We start from the raw sequence: 21,951 nt of genomic DNA, 5'->3' as shown, positions 1-21,951 counted from the left end.
AAAACATAAATAGATAAAACACCTTTAATTTATACACCCAGAGTCATGCACTCTGGAATATACACTTTTAGAAAATTTTCTTGTATATATGTACAATACAGACATGGGGAAGTTGGTATCCTCCAAATTAAATGGTATACAAACTGTTTTTGTAATCTGCTTTTATTCACTTAAAAAATGAATGACTTTCCATGTCAAAATTGATCTACATCATTTATAATAACTGAATTATATTCCATTGGATGGATGTAGTATAACTTTTCCAATCAGTTCCATGTTAGTGAATAATGAGTATCTTCAATTTTAAAATATCATAAATATCATAATAGAAAACAACTATATGCCCGTTCCTTGTGCCACTATCCCCATTATCCCTTCCAGAACTATCATAACGGCTTCATAAATAATATCACTTTCTTCTGGCAAAAAAAAAGAAGAGAGAAAGTCAGCTGAACTTAACAATATATTTAGTGACAAAGTTGATTTATATGTTCATGTCTGCCGATCACGTTTTGAGTAGCATTGCTTTAGTAAGTGTATAATTTCTATGTTATTTAAACTACTTTAGCTCATTGGGATAACAACAGAAAAAATTTTAAAAAACCTAAAAATCCCTGAAAGATTTTATGAAGTTATCCTAATTTTAAAACTCAAGTAAGATACTAACAAACAAACAAAGAAGAACAAAAGAAAGGGGAGCAGAGAAAAGGAAGAGAGACACTTTAGGTGCTGGAGATCTAGAGGGGAATGAGGCAGAGCACTAGCTCTGTAGGAGATTTCATGCTAGCGGGAGGCGATGGGCCCTAGCATAAAAACGAAATGCTGACAAGAGCTGTGAAGAAGCTAAAGTAGGGCAACATGGTAGAGGGTTACAGGAGTGGGGAGAATTTGAGAATCTGCTGTAACAGAAACTTTTTTGATTCTCTGCAAACTTGCCCCCCTGCGGGCACCTGGGTGGCTCAGTTGGTTGGGCTATCAACTCTTGGTTTCTGCCTGGGTCATGTTCTGGGGGTTATGGGGTGGAACCTTATGTCGGGCTCCATGCTTGGTGTAGTCTGGTTGGGATTTTCTCTCTCTCCTTCTGCCCCCTCCCCCCACCATTTTTGTTTTTTATTTAACCTTTTCTCATCCCCTTGCTGTTAGTCCACAGGTCACCACTGAGGCCCTTTAGCACAAGGACAGGTTTATCCCTCCTCCTAACACAGGATAGGTACTCAAAAAATGCTTACTGAATTGCACAAAGGTTCTCATGATCCTAACTGTAACACAAAAGTAGCCATTAGTGTCCCCTGTATTACCAAGGAGGGATACTGCTTCAGAGTGTTTGTGTGAATTCCCACGGTGGTTCCACTAATATAGGAGGTGGGATGCTAACCTGGGTCTTCCCCGCCCCAAAATGCTGTCTTTAGAAATGCTGTCGATCAGGGAAGCTGATCTAAGGAGGGGCAAGGTGAAGGTCAGGCCATAAGCATTCAGTGGCTTTAACCAATGAATATCTTTTCCTCCTTTTTGGAAGCCAGTGGCAAGCCTGGTTTTTATATTGTTAAAGCAATTCTAGAATGAACAACCAGAAAAGAAACAGCTAGAGGGAGGTTTCTTCCCAGAATAGAATTTTATCAGAACAAAATCCCAAATTCAGGCTGACCTGACACTGTGGGACAGCCACAGGACGTATCTGCAGAATAAACCAAACTCTTCTCTATCTCCCACTCCCCATCAAGATGGCAAATACTGGAGATAAGGTGTCACAGATCCAGAGATTCCCTCCCAACTTCTCCTCACTTGGCCTGGCCTCTGAACCTTTGAGTCTCCTCCCCACCCGTACCAGGAAAAGACAAATGGCTGCTGTTGAAAATGTGCATGGAGTTGGCACAACTGTTCAAGACTGCAGAGAGCCTCCTTGGACAGACTCCAGGACCAGAAGTAAACTGCTCTGGGCTTTCTAAACAAGCACATTCTCACATCTTCTAATGGTATCACAGCTAGGGTGTAATCTAAGCGTCAGAAAACTTAAATACTTCACAAATTCTTTCAAGTACAATTGTCTCTGGACACCTTTTCCGCTTTCCTCATCCCCAGCTCCTCCAGCTTTAAAACCTTCCCTAGGAGACGAATGTATTCCCCTAAGCACTCCCTTCTTCAATTCCCATCTACTAATCCTCCTTGGAAAGCCAAGACCAATCAGTCAATTGGATGGTATTGATTTCCTAAGTGCTTTCTTCAGTTCTTCTTAATTAATTTTTTGAATAGAAGATTTATGTACATTCTAAAAATTACAAAACTACTAAAGTATAGAGTGAAATATGTCTCCCTTTTATCTCAGCACCCATCTGTTGCAGATTCAGAAATGTCCTGTGTGTATTTAAGCTCTTTCTTTTTTTCCTTTTACACAAATGGTAACATGATACTCTGTTTTTCACCTTAGTATCTAGGCAATGGGTCTATTCAGGTGGATCTGTCTAAAAGTTTTTGTGGCTGTAGAGTGTTGGATTGTGTGGATGGACCTGTTGGGGTTGAGGTCCAGGCCTCCTCCCAAACCATGACTTCAGATGATATGTCCCACTGTCTTGTAGTCTTACAGTAGATTTATGAGTAAAACCTTAGGACGAAAATGCTTGTCTGGAAACATATAACAAAAAGTTATATGAGAGGCTCAAGGAGACAGCTCTCGTGAAAGAATATTCTCTCCTAGCCAAGGCAGGGCCCCCTCCTCCTTAGTTTTGGAGCTTATAGACACTTCAGCCCAGGGAAAGGGGAGCAAGTTATCCAGGTGGGGAATTAAATGTGTTCCACTAACAGAGAGATTTTTCTCAATTTTTACCTGTATCAAGGGAATAATTGTTTTCAGTGATCATGAGTTTCCTCTAAGCCCTTGACCTTTTCTTCCCTTGTGGCGAGGCAGAAGCAGAGGCAGTCGAGGGTTAGGGAAAAGTGGGATCAAATGAAGATGTGAGGAGGAGGACTCCAGGTAGGAACGCGGTGGGCGTGGAAGTGAGGGGGGATGGGAAAGTGGAAAGGAGAGAGATTAAGTGCAGGCGGATTCCAGAGAGTGTAGCAAGCCACCGGGACAGGTAGGGCCACACCCCTACCCTAAGGCAGCTTTTGCTTCACCTGCTGCTCTAAAGCTGCCTGACCTCCCCTTTGCCCTCAGGGGTTCCAGGGCTGAAAGGCATTTCTCTAACTCCTACCGCAGGAAATGCTCTGGTTTTCTAATGCCTGAAGTGACCTGAATGTTACCTTAAAGAAAGGAGAGACTAGGCAGCATGGTCCTCATTCTGGGCCAAGTCGGAGGGGGCCATGCTATTGCCCCTCCCACCATCCCATCCAGTAAAATCCACAGGAAAAATCTTAGCATACTCTCTGTGATTTACTTTAAGATAAAGCAGCCTAGGGAGTGAGATGTATATGTATATTGGTTTTGATCTATATCCTACAGATGGTTAGTTACTGTCTTTAATTTTGTGGTTGTGTTCTTTGCCTCATTGGCCGCATCTAAGGACGTTGCTCAGTCCGTCCTCCTTGGAATACTTTCAGGACCCCAGCCCCTCCTGGGGTCTCCTGTTGCTTTCATGCTGTTCTTTCTCAGCCTCCTTTGCTGGCTCCTCTTCTTCTCCCTGACCTTTGGGTGTCTAAGAGACCTAAGGATCACACACCTCATCTCCTTCTGTCTTTTCTCATTCTGTTGTCTCACTGCTTTAAATACCATCTCTACACAGGTGACTCCCACATTTATCTACCCAGGCAGAATCTCTCCTCTGAACTCAAAACCCTTCTGCTTGCCCATTTGACAGCTCCGATATCTCACCAACTTCTCAAAACGACTATGATTGGCCCCTCAAAACCTCTTGCTCTTATTTTCTTCCCCATTTTAGTACACGGCAACTCCTTTCTAGAAGTTTTGGCTTCAGCAATAACAACAACAATAATAACATAAAACAATGTGACCCTGGAGAGTCATCCTTCTCTCCCATCTTTCACACTGCCCATCTCTGGATCAGCCCCAAAACCAGTCATTACAATGACCTATAAGTCTGGCAACGGGATGTGCGACAGAATTTAGTCCTGTCCCAGACTTGATAGTGAAGTCATGGGGAGGTAGAGGCTTACATCCCCCACAAGCTTCTCGCTTTGGAAGGTACAGATCTTTGCACAGAGAGTCCAGTCATTGAAAGACCAGGTGGGTTTAGGTCAGTTCCGATAGCCTACTCCCTCTCAATTAATTTCTTCAACAGCTATTTGCTGAGGAGTTAAGTCTGTGCCAGACCCTGTTCTAGGTGTCTGGGATACAGCTCCAAACGAAATAGGCAAAAGCCTCCCCTCTCTTGGAATTTACATTCCAGTGGGTAAACAGATGGCAAGCAAAATATCAACAAGTACGTTACATAATATTAGAGGCTGAGAAATCTAAGGCAGGGAAGAAGGATAGAGAATATTTGGGAGAGAAGGCGGTTAGGATGTCCAGGGATGGTTGCTATGAGCAAGCACATTCGAACAAAGACACGAGGAGTGAGCCAGCGGTGTCTGGGGCGGTGCGTGCTGGACATGGGGAACTGCAAAGGCAAGGATATGCCCTCCTCACTCCGGCCCTCCCGGGGTTGCCTGCTCTTCCTGTTAGAGGCACAGTAAGCGAGGAGGAGGGTGTGCCTGGAATGGAATGAACAGAGGGCCCTAGGAGGAGAGGAGATCAGAAAGGGAGCCAGCGTGGCTCTGGCCACTGAGAAGGCTTATACACTGTAGCAATCCCTGGAACAATAAATACTCCCAGCACCCAGATTCTGCTTTCTAAATTCAAGTGGGGCTTTGGATAACCACTGATGCCAGAGCTGGGGCAAGCAATGGACATTCTGACATACTAGAAAGCAAAGAAGCTTTCAAAGACTATGGGTTGTGTCCAAAAGATTAGCTTAGGAGCCAGTGTAAAGAGACTCCCCAAGTTCAAGGACAGGAATAATCTGACTCTCTGCAGTGGATTGAAGTGCATCAAACATGTTAAAATCCATGAGTTTATAATTATACCAAGAAAAAAAAACCCTCATAGGTCACCTTTACAGGTTGCTAGGGAACCAACTCATTACTCTGAAAACTGGTTTAAAAAGGGAAAGAATCGAGCATTTGTCTTGTCTTTTCTATATGAACTGTATCTCAGGATAGCTAAATTGTTGTTGAGGAAAAAAAGTTCTTTTAGAAGCGTCCCAGCTAATAGATGGAGAAATGGTAGAACTAGGGTATCATAATTTTGTAAACCCTTAATGAAATGATATATCTGTGATACCTCAATGGCTATTAAAAACTATCAAGGGAGGGGCATCTGGCTACCTCAGTTGGCAGAGCATGTGGTTCTGGATCTCAGGGTCAGGAGTTTGAGTCCCACATTGGGCATAGAGCCTACTTAAAAAAAGAAAATAAAAACTATGGGGGGGGGGAAGCTTATGAGGATCTTTTATAAAAATTGTATTATTTTTTATTTTTAAATTATTTTTATTTTTTAATTTTATTTTTTTTCTTTTTAATTTTTTTTAAATTTTAGCTTGTAGGGAAACTTTAAATGAATGGATCAAGCTGTCCTTGTCTCAATCCATTAATCAATCTGAACATCACAAAAGAGGAGACAATCAGACATCATGTGTTCTTAATGTGATACAGTAGGAAGTCCACAGAACCATCTCCGAAGTATCCTTGTCAAAAAATTGAAACTGAATTTTTTAAAAAGATTTTTTTGGTGAGAGTTATTTATTTATTTGAGGGGGGGTGAGGGGCAGAGGGCAAGAGAGAAACTCAAGCAGACTCCCTGATGAGCCCTGAACCCAATGTGGGGCTTGATCTCACAACCCTGAGATCACCACCTGAGCTGAAACCAAGAGTGGGACACTTAGCCGACTGAGCCCCCCAGGCACCACTAAAAATTTTTAAGTAATCTCTACACACAATATGGAGCTCGAACGTACAATCCTGAGATCAAGTCACATGCTCTACCAACTGAGCCAGCCCAGCACCTCCTGAACCTGAATTACTCAAGATCTGACACTTTTCAGGAAATACAGGGCTTAGGGAAATATGTTGGATGACACATTTTAAAAATCAGCAAAATGCAGAATGTGGGAAACTCTATGGGACAAATGACACGGTTTCTCCAAAAATACATTATAAGGAAAAAGAAAAGAAGGCAGGGGAGCCCTTAAATTAAGAGACCTAGAAGATACAGTAACCAACTGCAATGTGTGGGTCATGCTTGGATACTAACTTGGACACTTAAAAAGAAAAAAAAAAAACCTGTAAAAAATTATGAAGAAATTGGGGAAATTCTGATACTGATTAAATATTTAATATTTTAAAAATCTTAAAGGTATGATAACAACATTATGTTTGTGCATTTGTTTTTCTTTAAAGTCCCTATCTTTTAGAGACACAATACTAAAATGATAATACTAAAATGTATGGATGAAATTATATGACGTCTGGGACTTATCTCAATATAACCCAGTGGAGTAAAGGCAGGGAGAATGGGTGGAATGGAGTTTCCATAAGTTGATAATTGTTGAAGCTTGGTGATGGTCTATTACACTATTTTCTCTGTTTTGTGTATGTTTGAAATATTTCAAAATATAAAGTTTTTTTAAAAGAGTGTGTTGGGGAGATGCTCACGTGCATAGGAGTCATTAAGAAAAATTTTCTATGACAATTGGAAATAACAATCCTTATTTTCTTTCTTTTTTTTTTTTTAAGATTTTATTTATTTATTTGACAGACAGAGATCACAAGTAGGCTGAGAGGCAGGCAGAGAGAGAGAGGCGGAAGCAGGCTCCCTGCTGAGCAGAGAGCCCTACTCGGGGCTTGATCCCAGGACCCTGGGTTCATGACCTGAGCCGAAGGCAGAGGCTTTAACCCACTGAGCCACCCAGGTGCCCAACAATCCCTATTTTCTAACTACAGGACCAATATATAAGTCATCCTTTGCACAGTTTCTCCTTTATTAACCAATAACTTACAGGAGACCCTAAAGAACTAGGGAAGATAGGCTTCTTTTCATGAATAAAAGGGCTTAGCTTCAATGTGATTAGTTGAGGTGTGGGTAGATTTTTCAGGTACCTCAGCAATGACCAGGGCCAGTGCTTGGGTGTAGGAAGAAACCACAAGAGAGACATACAATGATTCTGTACCACCGTCCTACTGTCTCTCTCAGGTCTTCCTGCCTCTTTCCTACTGCTCTCCTATTCCCACCAGCAGCGCTACTTTGTCCAGCTGAGGAGGCTGTACACTGCACAACTCCAGGGATATAGAGAGCCTGTATGAATAGTGGCCCTGGACTTATGCATCATGGAAGCCCTTAGCAGGAGCCTAGTCACCTAATGCCATCTCTTACTTTGGACTCCTTAGTCTTAACCAGGGCTATTTCCTCAGTACCCTGCTTTCAGTCTCTGCTAAGGTCAATGGATAATAATGGTGAAAATCATATCAGTTTTTTAAATGGGTATTTTTCTAGTATTTCTACTAGTTTCTTTCTCCCAATGATAATATTCCCATATGTATTAGTCAAGATAGGCTTTCAACTGCCAGATCTCATAGTTTAACCATATGAAAGTTTGTTTCTTGCTTCCATCATAGTCCAGTATGAGGGTGGGCGAGAAAGGAATCTGCCTCTTGCTCTTTCAGACTCCATCCTCTGTCATCAACTCCTTCCCTGGGTGTACTGCAAGGGAACAAACTGTGAAAAGGCATCTCCATGGCTTCTAACCCAAGCTGGCCCAGATCACCTTGACCCACATTCCAAGAACAAGTCAAGGAGCAGAGGACCAAGGAAGGCCATCCTGATGTTTAAGAATAACCAGCTAGTGTCAGCTACGCCATGTGAGGTAACAATGCCTTAGTCCAATTACATTAGCAAGCCTCCACTGCAGAATGTGGATGCTGACAGTAGAAGTCCATGGTCCCTCAGAGAGGTGAGGGAGAGAGAGATTTCTGGCGGGACAACCTTCTGGCGCTTGTATAACTCTGCAGCTACCTCCTTTCTCCACCTGCCAGGTGGTAATTGTTCTTTTGGAACAGGAAGACTTGGAGAGGGAGTACAGTTATATTCCTCTTACTAGCCAGAGGCTCAGGCGTTTTTAATTTGAGGGAGGAGGTCCATGATGTCCTTCAAGAGATTGGTAATTCCGGGGACGCCTGGGTGGCTCAGTTGGTTAAGCAGCTGCCTTCAGCTCAGGTCATGATCCCAGCGTCCTGGGATCGAGTCCCACATCGGGCTCCTTGCTCAGCAGGGAGCCTGCTTCTCCCTCTGCCTCTGCCTGCCATTCTGTCTGCCTGTGCTTGATCTCTCCCCCTCTCTCTCTGATAAATAAATAAAATCTTTAAAAAAAAAAAAAAAAAAAAGAGATTGGTAATTCCGTGAAAACCCTATGTAAAATTTGTGTTTGTGCACAATTTTCTGGGAAGAGGGTCCACAGTTCGGCACATAGAAGGCATTCAATAAATATTCCTTCTAAAAACTTACAAAAGGGTCACATTACTTAATGTTCTCCAGAGAAACAGAACCCATAGGATGCGTGTGTACGCACAGAGACACACACACACGCACATGCACACGCACATGCACATTTTAAGGAAATGGCTTACAGAGCCCCAAAATCTTCAGGGAGAGCTGGCTGTCTGGAGACCTAAGAAGAGCCAGTGCTGCAGTTCAAATCCAAAGGCTGCTGGGCTGGAAAATTCCGTCTTGATTGGGGGAGGTCAGTCTTCTGTTTGATTCAGGCCTTCAGCTGATTGGATGAGTGTCACCCACATTATGGAGGGCAATCTGTTTTCCTTAAAGTCCACTTGCTTAAATGTTAATCTCGGTCAAAAACTCCCTTACAGAAACATCCAGAATAATGTCTGAGAATATATCTGGGCAACATGGCCCAGTCAGGTTGATGAACAGAATTAACCATCATGGGAATCTCGACCCACACTAAAGGTAGAGATGAGGAACTACACCTAAAAATTTCCACCATCCTCCTTCCTTCTCTCTAGTCAGGTCCTGTGCTCATCCAGTTTCTGTGCCTGGCCCTAGAATAGCTTACTTATTTTGGTGACATGTAGAAAATCTGCCTAACAACTCCCTTCTAGCAACTTCCATCTATTCTACACTGAAAGAATTGGGGCATGAATTCCCAATTCGGTTTTAGTAAATGTTAAATAATGTTAAAGAAAGCATTACTTTTCTCCTGGAGAAAAAGAAAGTTTTCACAAAATCCTCAGAAATGCTGCTTCATCTCAAAGCATTTTAGCTTACCCCCCAACCCCGTATGCGTCAATGATAGTATATAACCGGCTAAGGAATGTATCTTTACTGTTTATATCTTACAACCCTGCCTTTAGTCATTTCTCTCGAATAAATCCTCCAGCCAAATGAAGTCCTTGAAATCACAGATTATATTTTATCCCTTTGCAATTCTCTACAGTGTTGAAAAGGCTGCTGGCACAGGCAGGAGCGCTGATTAACCGGTAGTGTTGTCACATTCTGTTTTATTTGACTCCGCTAATATTAAGCCACCAGCTACCCCCAGTATTAAAAATAGCCCAGATTTAGCTTTTAGGGTTGTCACCTAACTTCCCATCTCTACCTTGCTTCCACAGATAGAGCGTCACATAAAGAAAACCGGGGCAGCATTGGGGCAAGAGACTTTGTGGCTATTTCTTAGCAAAGGTAAAGCCTGGTGATTTAATGAAGGTGTTCTCTCCCACCCCCCTTGCCCTAACTTAATTTTCATCTGAAAAGGATGCAATGAGTTCTGTCGGTGAGGAAAGGGCCCTTTCTGCCCCTACTTGTGCTCTAATGCACACAGGTTGAGACTTCCCTTCCTTGCCCTGGGAAAGAAAGGATGTTCTGTTTATAAAGTACTGAGGGACCAGGATGGGGCAACACTGCTCTATTAATATAAAATGAGATTATTCACCAGCTGTTGTTTCACTGCTTTCAGCAGAGCCATTGAAACATTTGCAAAATAGCAAAGGGTTCTAGATGGGAGGGGCCGTTGTTCATAATCCAGACCACCCAGTGGACACCTAGGTAATAGGCTTTGCACCTGACCTATGTAGAAACTTGGTAAGTCATCAAGGGCTTGGCATGATCAGTCCATGTCATTGGGAAACCACAGCAGGCACCCTCATTTCCCTTCCCAGTGATTTTCTTTTCCCCATTATTTTCCCCCTCCTATTGCACAACCAGAGAGCTCTCCAAAAATCTATTCAAAAGAAGCTCTTAGATTAAGTTAAAGTAAAAACAAATCCAGTTAGAAGATAGCAAATGCTGCCTTGATATAAAATTTGTCTTCTAGAGCCCTAGACCTACTTACATTTGATTTTCATAGACTCATAGAACACTATCCAAGATGGGTGGAAGAATGTCAGGGAAAGGTTTCTGTCGGGAGCAGCACCCTCCTCAAATTTTAAGTGCACCAAACCACCTGGAGGATCCTTGTGGATGGGCTGGGGTTGGCAGACTGGCCCAAGAATCTGCATTTCTGAAAAGCAATAAGGAGATGGACAATTCTGTGAGTGGCAAGGATCTAGATTCAATGTTTTGGAGTGCATTTGTAAATTTTCCCAGGTTATAGAAAATACAGTCTGAGCAGATGATCAAAGTGGCAAAACTGTTCTCCTTAGAGCTGAATTCCTTAATAAATGCATTGTTAGAGAAATATATGTGAGACTAGAGCACTGTATAATATCCCTTTAAGAAAAAATGATTCTCGGGGCGCCTGGGTGGCTCGGTGGGTTAAGCCGCTGCCTTCAGCTCAGGTCATGATCTCAGGATCCTGGGATCGAGTCCCGCATCAGGATCTCTGCTCAGCAGGGAGCCTGTTTCCCTCTCTCTCTCTCTGCCTGCCTCTCTGTCTACTGTGAACTCTCTCTGTCAAATAAATAAATAAAATCTTTAAAAAAAAAAAAGAAAAAAAGAAAAAATGATTCTCCTCTCCTTCCTACTCATGGATCATTCAGCCTTGATCACTACATTAGCTGATTTTCTACAGGACACCTACTCTGTACTTGGATCCAGTATGCTAACCTGTAACTACCTCTCCTATGAGATGTGTTCTCTGGGAGTGAAATCTCTGGAAAGCATCTTGGCCTTGTGGCAGGGAGGGTCTGAATCAAGCTCTGGCAATTAGGAATTGAGAGCCCTTGGAAAGCTTCTTAACCCCTCTCATCCTTAGTTTCTCACCTGAAAGAGTGTGGGAAGTGTAAACAATTAGTTTTGAATTTTCAAGTGGGAAAATAGGACTATGTCCCTTACAGGATTACTGTAAGCTTTAAACAAGGTAATGTATGCAAATTGCTGACTACATTCATGAAGTAATGTACATAAGCCACGTGAAATGCTCCATAAACCAAGCTTCGAAACACACATAGCCCTGAAATTGACATTCAGGATTCTAAAATGTTTTCTGATAAACCATTTTGAAAGCAAATCTTTCCAAAACATTTCTCAGCCCCACTTTGTGTAATGGTGTATATACCTAGTCCAATTTAGGTCTTTCCTTATGACTCAGGGTCTTTATTTTGAACACGAGTGACTGCACTGTCCTGAAACACAGGATGACCTCAGTCAGGGGGATGATGATCTTGGGCTTTCTAACATTCATCCTCCCCGCCCCTCTTCCCCACCAGCTCCCCCACAGCCTTCGTGCACACTTCCATAATAGCACTTACCACACAGAGCCAAAAATATGTGTTTACCTCTTTTCTCAGGGCAGGGGCCAGGTCCTGAATAAATGCTTCCTGTTGAATGAAGATCTCCCCAGGCCCCACTTAAAGGATTGGGTGCCAGGAACTCAGAAGCAAGGCTTGTGTTCATTCAGATGCTTTCAAATACCTCCATGTACTCAGCCAAGGGCTAATAGCACTGCTCTGTCTTATCTTTTAGAGACAGCTGAGAACTGAAAAGACATTCCTCCTTAGAACCTTGTGATGGTTTTCAGTCACCGCCGGGCCCAGAACCTTACTACCCTTCTGGTCAGTTGCAGCCCCTTTGGTTCTGCTTTCATTGGCAGCAAGGGCACTGGAGACAGACAGCCCTGGGTTCAAACTCTGATCTACAGTTTGATAGCTATTTGACTTTGGGTGAGTCACTTAAATTCTCTGCTCTGTTTCCAAATCTGTAAAATGAGGTAATAGCCCTATCTGCAGAATTGCTGTGTGTATAGAGATGGTGGAAAAGGGATTCCAAGATGTCTTCTGAGGGAAGAGTTTTCATAACCTGTGCTTTGATAATCCCACTAGGGGTAGGAGCAGGGTCGGGCTCTAAGAAGCCTCTCTGAGCAGTATTAGATGGCTGTGAGCTAGTCTGTGTGCATTAGAGCACAAAGATACCGAGGTGCTCTGTATGGCTGACATTGGTGGCTCTTTGTCAACAACGCTTCTCTCCCCACCCTTCATCCTTGCTGCCACAACCTACTTTCCAAGTCTAGAGAAGAAAGATGCCAATGTTAGCTTGTATTATTAAGGCACAAGTATGAATTTAAAGGTAAATGTTCTGAAATATTTCTGGGAAACATTTTCCTTTGTGGTGTGTGTGTGTGTGTGTGTGTGTGTGTGTGAGAGAGAGAGAGAGAGAGAGAGAGAGTGATGGGGGGAGTTGGGTGGGCAGGGAGTGAGGAGAAATTCTCCTCTTCTGATCTTTAGATGTAATTACCTGCAGATATAATTCCTAGAGCTATGGCAACCATCCTGTAACCATGAGGGACAACTCTCAGGATGAAAACCTACAGGCTGTGGATGGCAAAGAGGGAAAGACAGAAAGTACCTGAGTTGGGTGCTTGATGACATCGTTGTGCTTCTGAATTAACCAAGCCTGAAAATGATACCTCCAGAGATAATAAACTTTATTGTTTAAGTTCTATTTAGTTACATATTCTGTTACCTGTTTCTTTATTGTACACTCAGCATAAAATTGAAGAGGCTAAACCCTGGAGGTGGGAGGAAGAGGAGGCTTGATGATAGCACAGCAAAAGAGGACATTAGAGAAAAGTCACTTCTGTTGAGGATTTTAACTTTTATTGGGATATGCAGTGTAAACCTCTGCTCCACTCTGGGAAGGCTTCAGTAAATTCCACAGTTTCTTACAAATACTTCTGGTGCTGGTGGGTTGTTCTGGAGGATTTGAACAAAGGTTGAGATCTACATCAAGAATGGTGCCTGATGAAAACAGAGACACACCTGGGAATAGCAGTACTTCTAGGTTATGTAGGGATTAGAGAGCATATCTGTCAGGCATCTAGAATGAAATAGGACATATGCCATAAAGGATAAATACTATTGTTATTTTATGTTACCAGTATTATTACCTTGCTCCTAACTGGTAGCCAGCATGGAGGTGGAAATTAGAGGCTCATGGGTAGGGCTGTACTTGGGGGCAGACCCAGTAGTAGACTTTGAGAAGAAGCTGTGGGATGCGGGTTGTATGAATACAGCATGGAACCAAGCATCCCTGGCAGGTGGGCTGTTGGTGCCAGGAAAGTCCAGCAGAGCTTCTGTGATCCTGCAGTTGGAGCAAAAGACTGGATCCTAGCGCTGGAGGGACGGGAAAATGAGGAGTTCTTGTTCCACGGGTGTAGAGTTTCAGTCGAGACAAAAAAGTTCAGGAGATCTGTTGTACAAGAGTGCATGTGTAACACGACTGTCCTGTAGATTTAAAAATGGCTAAGACGGTAAATTGCATGTTATGTGTTTCTTACTACAATTAAGAGAAGAGAGAGAGAGAGAAAAAAAAAAAGCTAGATCCCAGTTACTAGAATGAAGACCTACAATCCTAGCAGGTTCAAGAGAAGCTTGACTTGTTTGGGTGGGCATTCCCCCAATTTTCCATGATTGGAAAAGAACTGGTCCCAGATCTCAGATTGAGACTGATATTCTACCTTCCATGTGGAAGTCCAGAGTTACAAACATATGTGTGTGTGTATCTCAAAAGTGGTATACATACTCTATGTGTGTATACACCTATACATACAAAATCTCCTTTCTGTGTTTATGTGTGTACATGTATCTCCTTATATTATCTTATCTTACTTAACCTCTCATAAAGAACCTGGAGTGTCAACCTAATTTACCCTAACAGCTAATGGGGAGCCCTCAAAGCCGGGGCCTTGCTTTGATCAGTAAGGTGTGACAGGATGGGCCATTGTGTGTTTTTCCACCCACTGTCTTGCTTTCTTCCATTCTGCCATAGAAATGGTGTCTGTGATAGGAGCTATTTCTGCAGGCTTGGTCTCAGAATGTGAAAGCACATGGAGAGCAGAAGCAGAGCTTTATCTGATGTAGTGGGGAACATGCAATAGCAGAGTGAGGAACCTTGGTTGTTACGGGCCAACTCAGGGAGTCATTTGTTACCGTGGGAAAGCCGACTAATAAATCCCAGCGCTGGCGCATGGGCAACACACAGGATCAGGAGAACTAATAAGTCATTGCTGTTTTAAGCTACTCCATTTTAGGGTTTTTCTAAGACAACAATGTATAACTGGGGCTTCCCATAAAGAAGGGATGTCAACGAGAATTAAGGCAAGGTCAGATGAGAGGAGAAAATGAATTGAGAAATATTAAAGGGGTGGCTTAGAACTTTCAATCACTAATGATAAAACTTAACCAAAAAGTGGAATTTATTGATTTAAGGTACTGAGAAGGATTCAGGACTGAAATGCTGTCATAGGTTTCAGTTTCTCTACATCTCTTGGCCCTACCTTCCCCTGGCTGAGTAGGTTCCCTGGACTCTGTATGGTAGATTCTGGCAACCTTGGGGATAGCATCTCCCAGTTCATGTCTCCCCAATTTCAAGTCCAGTAGAGCTTCTTTTTTCATCATACTACAGAAGTATTGAGATCCACTCTGAATAGACTGGCTCAGGTCATGGGTACACCTCTGAGAAAATCCCTTTGGCTGAATGGGGATAGTAGTGATTGAAAAAGAGGATACATTGGTTATGGGTCCTTCTATTGAAGCTCAAACAGATTTTTAAGAGGGAAATTAATTCATTAATATAATTAAAAAGAGAGAGAGAAATTCATGGAGTGTTCCAATCTCAGGTGAGGTTTGATTTAGAGCTGAAGAATGTCACCAGAATTTGCCTCTTGACTTTTCAAAAATTATTGCCAGGTGATACTACTTCTTACGGAGGATTTTGAAAACCAAGGAGAAATGGGTTTGATGATGATCACAGGATCCAATCAAATGTGTTCTTCTTTTTAATTGCTTTCTGCAAACAAACACAGCTATGAGATACTGGTCCTATGAACAAACATGGCTTATAAGATATTGGTTCTGGTGAATGGTCATAGATTTGTGTTTAAGTTCATCATTGTTCCAACTTCCCCTAGACAAGAGTGCAAGATGAATCCAGATTGCTTGAACTTGGATCTTCGCTCTTGTACTGATTAGCTGGTGCCTTGGGCAAGTCATTTAACCACTCAGTGTCTCAATGTACTCATCTGTAAAATGGGAAATGACATTATCTACCTACCCTAAAGGGTTGTTGTTAATAATACATGAAAATCACTTAGAACAATGCTTAGAACATGTTACGTGGTCAATCAATGTACATTATTATTATTCTCATGTCTACAGTAAACAAAGAATCATTTGTAGACTTTTTTTTTTCAGATTTAGGACCATTTTAGATGGCCAGTGTTGGCTTGGTTTAGATTTATCTCTTGGCAGTGAGTGACTAGAATTGTATCTGCTCATATCCCAGAACACATTCTGACAGCATTTTGCTATGTGTTTTCACTGGCTTCCCATCAGTTACTGGACTGTAGTCTTCCAAGAGCTATACCTCCCTTTATTTGTACTTCTTTGGTATGAAAGAAAATCTAAGTCCAATTAACAGTCTACAAAGGAAACAAAACAGAGGTTTTTTTTTTTTTTTTTTTTTAAACTACTATATATTTTGCAATCCAGCTTTGAATAGTAAGGGCAGAGTATTGTCCTCTATCTTTTTATCATCTCATTGCATAATCTTTCTTTCTTTCTTTCTTTTTGAAGAGCTTAGAAAAACGGAAATTTCAAAGTAAGTGTGATGTTAGCAATTCGTATCATGATGAGTTGTAGGTTACTCATAGCTTCTCCTGGTTATTTTTGTTTGGGTTGTTTTGCGTAGTTGGGGTTGATAGAACAATTGTTCTATGAGTCTGGAATTATCTTGGCTCTGGCTGCCCGCATTCCTAACTGCAGTGTGTCCCTCTGGGAGAGTGGCAGGGATTAAGCTCTGTGGGCACATTATCCACAGCTTTCTCTCTCAGTTTTGGATGCTGTTACATAAGGCTCCATACTGATCAGAAAGAGGGGAGAATGGATGGCGCTGGGGAGACATTTAGTTAAGTTGAAGTACTTTCACAAGCACTGGGGTGTGTAACTTGCATGGGTTTTATCTCCCAGCTAACGGGTGGTGGGGAGAGGGGTATGATGTAGCCTCATTGCTCTGCCAGTCAGCCTTAGTTAGTCAATAGATTTCTTGTACAAATACAAACATTTGCTGGACATGTGAGTGAATTAAATTGCAGGGATGGTTTGGGAGTCAGAAATCTCCTGGGTCACTCTATAGATTTAAACAGCTACCTGAGTCTAAGGTTTCTCTAGGGCAATTCAATTCAAGTTATTTTTAATCCTAAAGAAGCTTGATGTCCTAAGTGAAGAAACAAAATAATGTAAGTGTGTTATGATGTTCTTGATTTTAATTCAATTTAATATTTTTGAGTAGCCAGCAAGATCTGAGTACTCATAGTATGAAGAAAACATTGGTGTCCAATTTTAGTCTCAAAAACTTGAATTTTTGATCCCTAAATATTAATAATTGTCTTATTAAGTAATTAAAATATGCTGAGCATTGTACTGCCTACTTTAATGGTGTAGGTATTTGTATCTCTACAGTTTAACTTACTGAAGCTTTGAAAGTTTAAGAAACACTGTGGTCACAAGTCTAGTACGAGCCAGTGATTTTTTTTTTTTTCCCTTAAGTAATCTCTAAGACCAAATGGGGCTCAAACTCATGATCTGGAGATTGAGAGCTGCTTGCTCTAACAACTGAGCCAACCAGATGCCCCACAACTCTAGTGAAATATGGGAATTGAACACAGCTCTGTCTATGGCAGTGCTGTCCCATAGAACTTTCTGTGGTAATGTTCTGCATCTCTGTGGTCCATATGGCAGCTACAATGTGGAAGCTACTGAGCATTTGAAGTGAGACTAGTGTAACTGAGGAAATCAGTTTTTAATTCTATTTTAATTAAAATTAAAATTTAATAGCCACATGTAGTGGTTGCTCAGGACATCATATTATCTGGCCTAAAAATGTTCAAGCTGCTGTGATCTCATGTGTAGTACATTTAGGTATCAAAGACAGAAAATGTAAAGAAGTAGTTGGAGAAAAAAAATTTTATCAAAATCAAAATCATTTATTATTATTATTTTAAAAAGTTTTATCTGGGTTTAGTGGACCCCCCAAAAAAGTCATTTAAATTGCAGTATTTAAAGGGAGGTAGACCCCAAAGTTAAATGACTTATAAAATTTAGGCAGGAAAAACTTCTTTGGAGAATTTCTATTATATATTTTGCTTAGTGATTATTAACATATTGACAATGTTGATTATAAGGGACATAGCAATTTGAAGAGGAAAAAAATGTTCCTGGAACTGTACTCTTCCTGCAAGAGTCAGATCTCTAGGCATTTTCCAATCTAGGGAATCACAAATTCCCCAAGTATCAGGGACAGAGTAACATATTTACAATCAAACTAACCAAACTTTTTTTTTTTATTAAATATTCTATTTATTTATTTGAGAGGCAGAGAACACAAGCAGGGGGAGTAGCAGAGGCAGAGGGAGAAGGAGACGCCCCCACTAAGTGGTTAGCCTGTGGGAATTGATTCAGGAACTCCAGGATCATGACCTGAGCCGAAGGCAGATGTTTAACTGACTGAGCCACCCAGGCACCCATAGCCATGCTTTTTTGCTTTCTACTTTCAGATGTCTCCTGCCTCCAGTTATCTTGTTTTTCATAAAAGGTTTTAGAGCTGAATATGTACAAATCAGCATCTTTAATGCTCAATATTCATAAACAGACTACATCTCCAACAAACAGTGACATATAAACAACACATAGATGCCTACTTAGTAGAGCTCTAGATGATAACGCCTTTTTTGTCTGACCTCTGGATTTACGTTTCGTTGGGCTAGGTTTTCTCCCACTCTGCCAATTTTACAGTCAATTCTCTTTTCTGTAAAGACTAGTTTTCTTGCACTAGTTCAATTCATCATTTCTTAGTAACGAGCCTACCTAGATTTACTTTCTTTTTCTTTCAATTGACTACAGCTTTACTGTCTTGTGGAAACCCCTTTGCACGAGATCCAGGGAGAATTTCCATGTGTGCAGGCCAGAAGGGGCAACATGGTTCTCAGGGGCAAGGGTCCTGCAGGACACAGGTACTCAGCCAGTCCCTGCAGATGGCCTGGCTGTAGGTTATGGAACTATTCCTGGCTCCATCCCTCTCTGTGTCCACCCTCAGAAAAACAAATCACAGATGTGAGCCCTGGAATCAGATTGCCTGGACCCTATCTCCTCCTGACCATGCAGGGGTTACTATACATTTTTTGGCCTCATGCTCTTTATCTATAAAATGGGACAGAAATAGTTTCTATCTGATAATATTGTCATGAGGATTAAATGAAAGTGATCCAAGTAAGGGTTTAGCATACTTCCTGGAATTGTTATTTATTATTGTTATTATTGGTTATTACTATTTAAAGACCATAATCCCCCTCCTTATTATGGTGTGATGTTTTTATGCCATGAAGAAAAATTTTTATGTTTTCTCCTCCAGTTGGTCAGTTTCAAGTTTTTTCTTTACTCCGGTTTCTGTATTTATTCATCCATCTAACATTTACAGAAGCCCCATAAAGGGCCAGGTACCATCTTAGGGATGGGGACAGAATATGGAGTGAGCCACATTTCCTCCAGGTCCTCATGTTTACTAGAGGAGATAACACAAAAACAGACACCATTCACATGGTTTAATAAAGTCATTCACACCTTAATGTGAGGAACTATTCCTTATCTGAGATGAATACTTGAGAGTAAAAACTGTGACTTGGGGTGATTGAGTGGCCTACAGTGTTTGAGAGAGAGCAGATCTGGCATGCTGGACACAGTGGGGGCTTCTGGAAGGTCAGAAGGTCTATGAAGGACTGGACACCAGTGGAAAAAAGTCAGAACGCTCAGCTCCAATTACGATTATTTACCATCTTTGGATTTCTCATTTATAAAATAATGAGAAATAGAAAGGATAGATGATCTCAGGGACTCAGAGAATTACACCTGTAGGAGAAGCCTGGAGATCATCCAGTCCAACCTGCTTCTTTTATAGGTAAGGAGCTTGTGACTTAAGAGAGTCAAAATAACTTGTTTCAGGACATATAGCTTGTTATTTAAAGAATTGGAAGTCACTAAGCTTCTGAGACAGGGCTCCTCTCTAGGATATCATTTGGTTCTATAGCTGGGATATTATAAATTTATAATTAAGGTCCAGGATCATGACCTTGAGATATGGAGAGGTCCTTAAGTATATTTGGAATTATTGAATCATGCTTTTTATTTTTTTATTTATTTTTTTTTATTTATTTATCTGACAGAGATCACAAGTAGGCAGAGAGGCAGGCAGAGAGAGAGAGGAGGAAGCAGGCTCCCTGCTGAGCAGAGAGCCCGATGCGGGACTCGATCCCAGGACCCTGAGATCATGACCTGAGCCGAAGGCAGCGGCTTAACCCACTGAGCCACCCAGGCGCCCGAATCATGCTTTTTATAACTACAATATGCTCACTGCGATTTTAACATTGTTTATTTTACCACATTCTGATTATTTGAGAATTGTACTGGAAGTGTAATGTATATGTCTTGGGTCCATGGGCCCATCATTACAAAATAAAGCCACTTTATTTGTATTATCTGCATTATTATGTAGGAGTGCTCACTGGCCAGATCCTGGCCACCCCCCTCCATGTGTTTCCATTATTTCTGAGAGTTCTCAAGTTCTTCCTCTCTGACTTCTCACCTTACTGCCACAATGCTGTGTCTGCTGCTAACTTTTGAACCAGAGCCTCAGGCTCCACCTGCCCCAGAAAGAGATAGAGATGATCATTCCAACTGTGTTCTCAGGGGGATTAGAGATGATTTACGTAAATGCCTGGCATGCAGAAGTATTCAGTAAATGTAGACTCTTAGTATTTTAAATTTCTTTACCACCAGAGTTTCTAGAAGCACAGCTAGGTGGTTGAGTTGATGAATTTCAGTGTTATTTTCTTCAATTTTCTGTATTCACTCTTTGCTTTAGGTGCTCTTAACAGAGTAGTGCAATAGTTAAACATGATTATGAGAGAATGAAGTTCATTCATTCATTCACTCATTCAGAAAACATGCATGAGATTCAATTATTCTAGGCTGGGGAACACAAGCATGAGGTGACCGTGAGAGAGAAGACTACACAAATTGTAGCAATACAAAACAGTATTTAATTCCTCTGAGTTTCAGGGAGGAAGATATCACTCCTGGTTGGAAAGACAGTGAACAACTAGTATTAATGGAGCAGTTTCAGAGCACTTCCACATGCATTTTAGAACTTGATTCTCACAAAAACCCTGGGATCAGAACTCTCATTTGCAGATGAGAAGACAATTCAGATAGAGTGGCTTACCTGGGCTTGCTCTGGTAGGAAGTCAGCCCTAGGGTCTGACTGTTCAGGTTCTGAAGTTCTCTCCACTGCATCATACTGGGAAGGCTTCACAGAGAAGTGACTTCATGGACTAAGCATTTAAAGAGGGACCACTTTTGACAGGGAGAGGGCCAGGGCTTTTTAGGTAAATCAAACAGCAAAGATGTGAAGGTTCAAAAGGCTAAGACATATTTTGGAAAGGGTGAGTAGAACAGGTTAGCTGAAGCATAGTTATTTGTAGAGGAGTCAGAGATAAGAAAAGTACACTGCACTGTGGCTGGATCACACATGATCTGAACTACCAGACTAAGGAGTTTAGAAATGATTTGACAGACAATGGTAGAGGGGAAGGAGTGTGCTGAATACAGGGAGAATTAGGTAGATCTGGGGGTGGTGAGTCAGATTATGTGGGGAAGCTGGAGGAAGGAGGGGAACCAGTTAGGAGGCAGTGTCAAGGTAGACTTGTGGGTGGCACAGGCAGAAGAGCCAGATCTAAGAAGCACTGAATGATGTCTTAACATGATGACTAGGTGTGGGAGTTGAGAAAGAGGCAAGGAGTAAAGATGGCTCTCAGCTTTGAGTGGCATCCCTAGGAGAATGGCATTCTCCTAGGGATTCCAGGAGAATGTTGGCCAACAGAGTACGCCAAATATGCCAACAGAGTTGGTGTATTTACCCGAGGAGCTGACTTTGAAGGAAAAATCACGAGCTTCCTTTTGGTTCTGCTGTGTTTGTGTTGCATTCAGTGTATTGTCGCCTGATTATCCACTGAGAAGGTGGGTGGTGAGTCAGAAGGAGAAGAGTTTGACTGACTTCCCAGGCAGAGGGCTCTTCCTTCCTGTCTCTGTTCTGCTCCCCACTCCCCTGATTGTATCTGATGACAGCAATGCCTGCTATGTGGTAAACACTCAAAATAAGTCTGGAAAAGAAATCCACGTAGAAGACTTGTGGGGAAAAGTTTTAGGGCAAGGGAGATTAGGGTGAGGGAAAAGAGATGGCTGCTAACAATGGGAAACACCAAATTTGTGTCACTGGATATAGTGATTTCCCAGAGGTTAAGAACTCCAAGGCGTGGTGGCAGCTGCAAGTGGCAGAAATCTGGTGGAGTTAAGAATATGGAGTGAAGGGGTACCTGGGTGGCTGAGTGGGTTAAGCCTCTGCCTTTGGCTCAGGACATGATCCCAGGTCCTGGTATGGAGCCCCACATTGGACTCTCTGCTCAGCAA

The 21,951-nt window shown here is 41.9% G+C and overlaps 1 long non-coding RNA gene across 1 annotated transcript; it reads right to left on the bottom strand.

The window, feature by feature from the left end:
• Positions 1–8,372: 8,372 nt before the first annotated feature.
• Positions 8,373–21,518, bottom strand: LOC131813975 (uncharacterized). The gene is made up of 3 exons (XR_009347067.1): positions 20,708–21,518; positions 11,716–15,455; positions 8,373–10,499 (listed from the first exon to the last, which is right to left on the bottom strand). It is a non-coding gene; the product is annotated as an uncharacterized LOC131813975 (long non-coding RNA).
• Between the last annotated feature and the right edge of the window lie 433 nt (positions 21,519–21,951).

This window comes from Mustela lutreola, chromosome 13 (genome assembly GCF_030435805.1).
Source record: "Mustela lutreola isolate mMusLut2 chromosome 13, mMusLut2.pri, whole genome shotgun sequence".
NCBI classification, from domain to species: Eukaryota; Metazoa; Chordata; class Mammalia; order Carnivora; family Mustelidae; genus Mustela; species Mustela lutreola.
The sequence above is the reverse complement of the archived record's forward strand: the minus strand, read 5'-3'. Positions and strand labels throughout refer to the sequence as shown.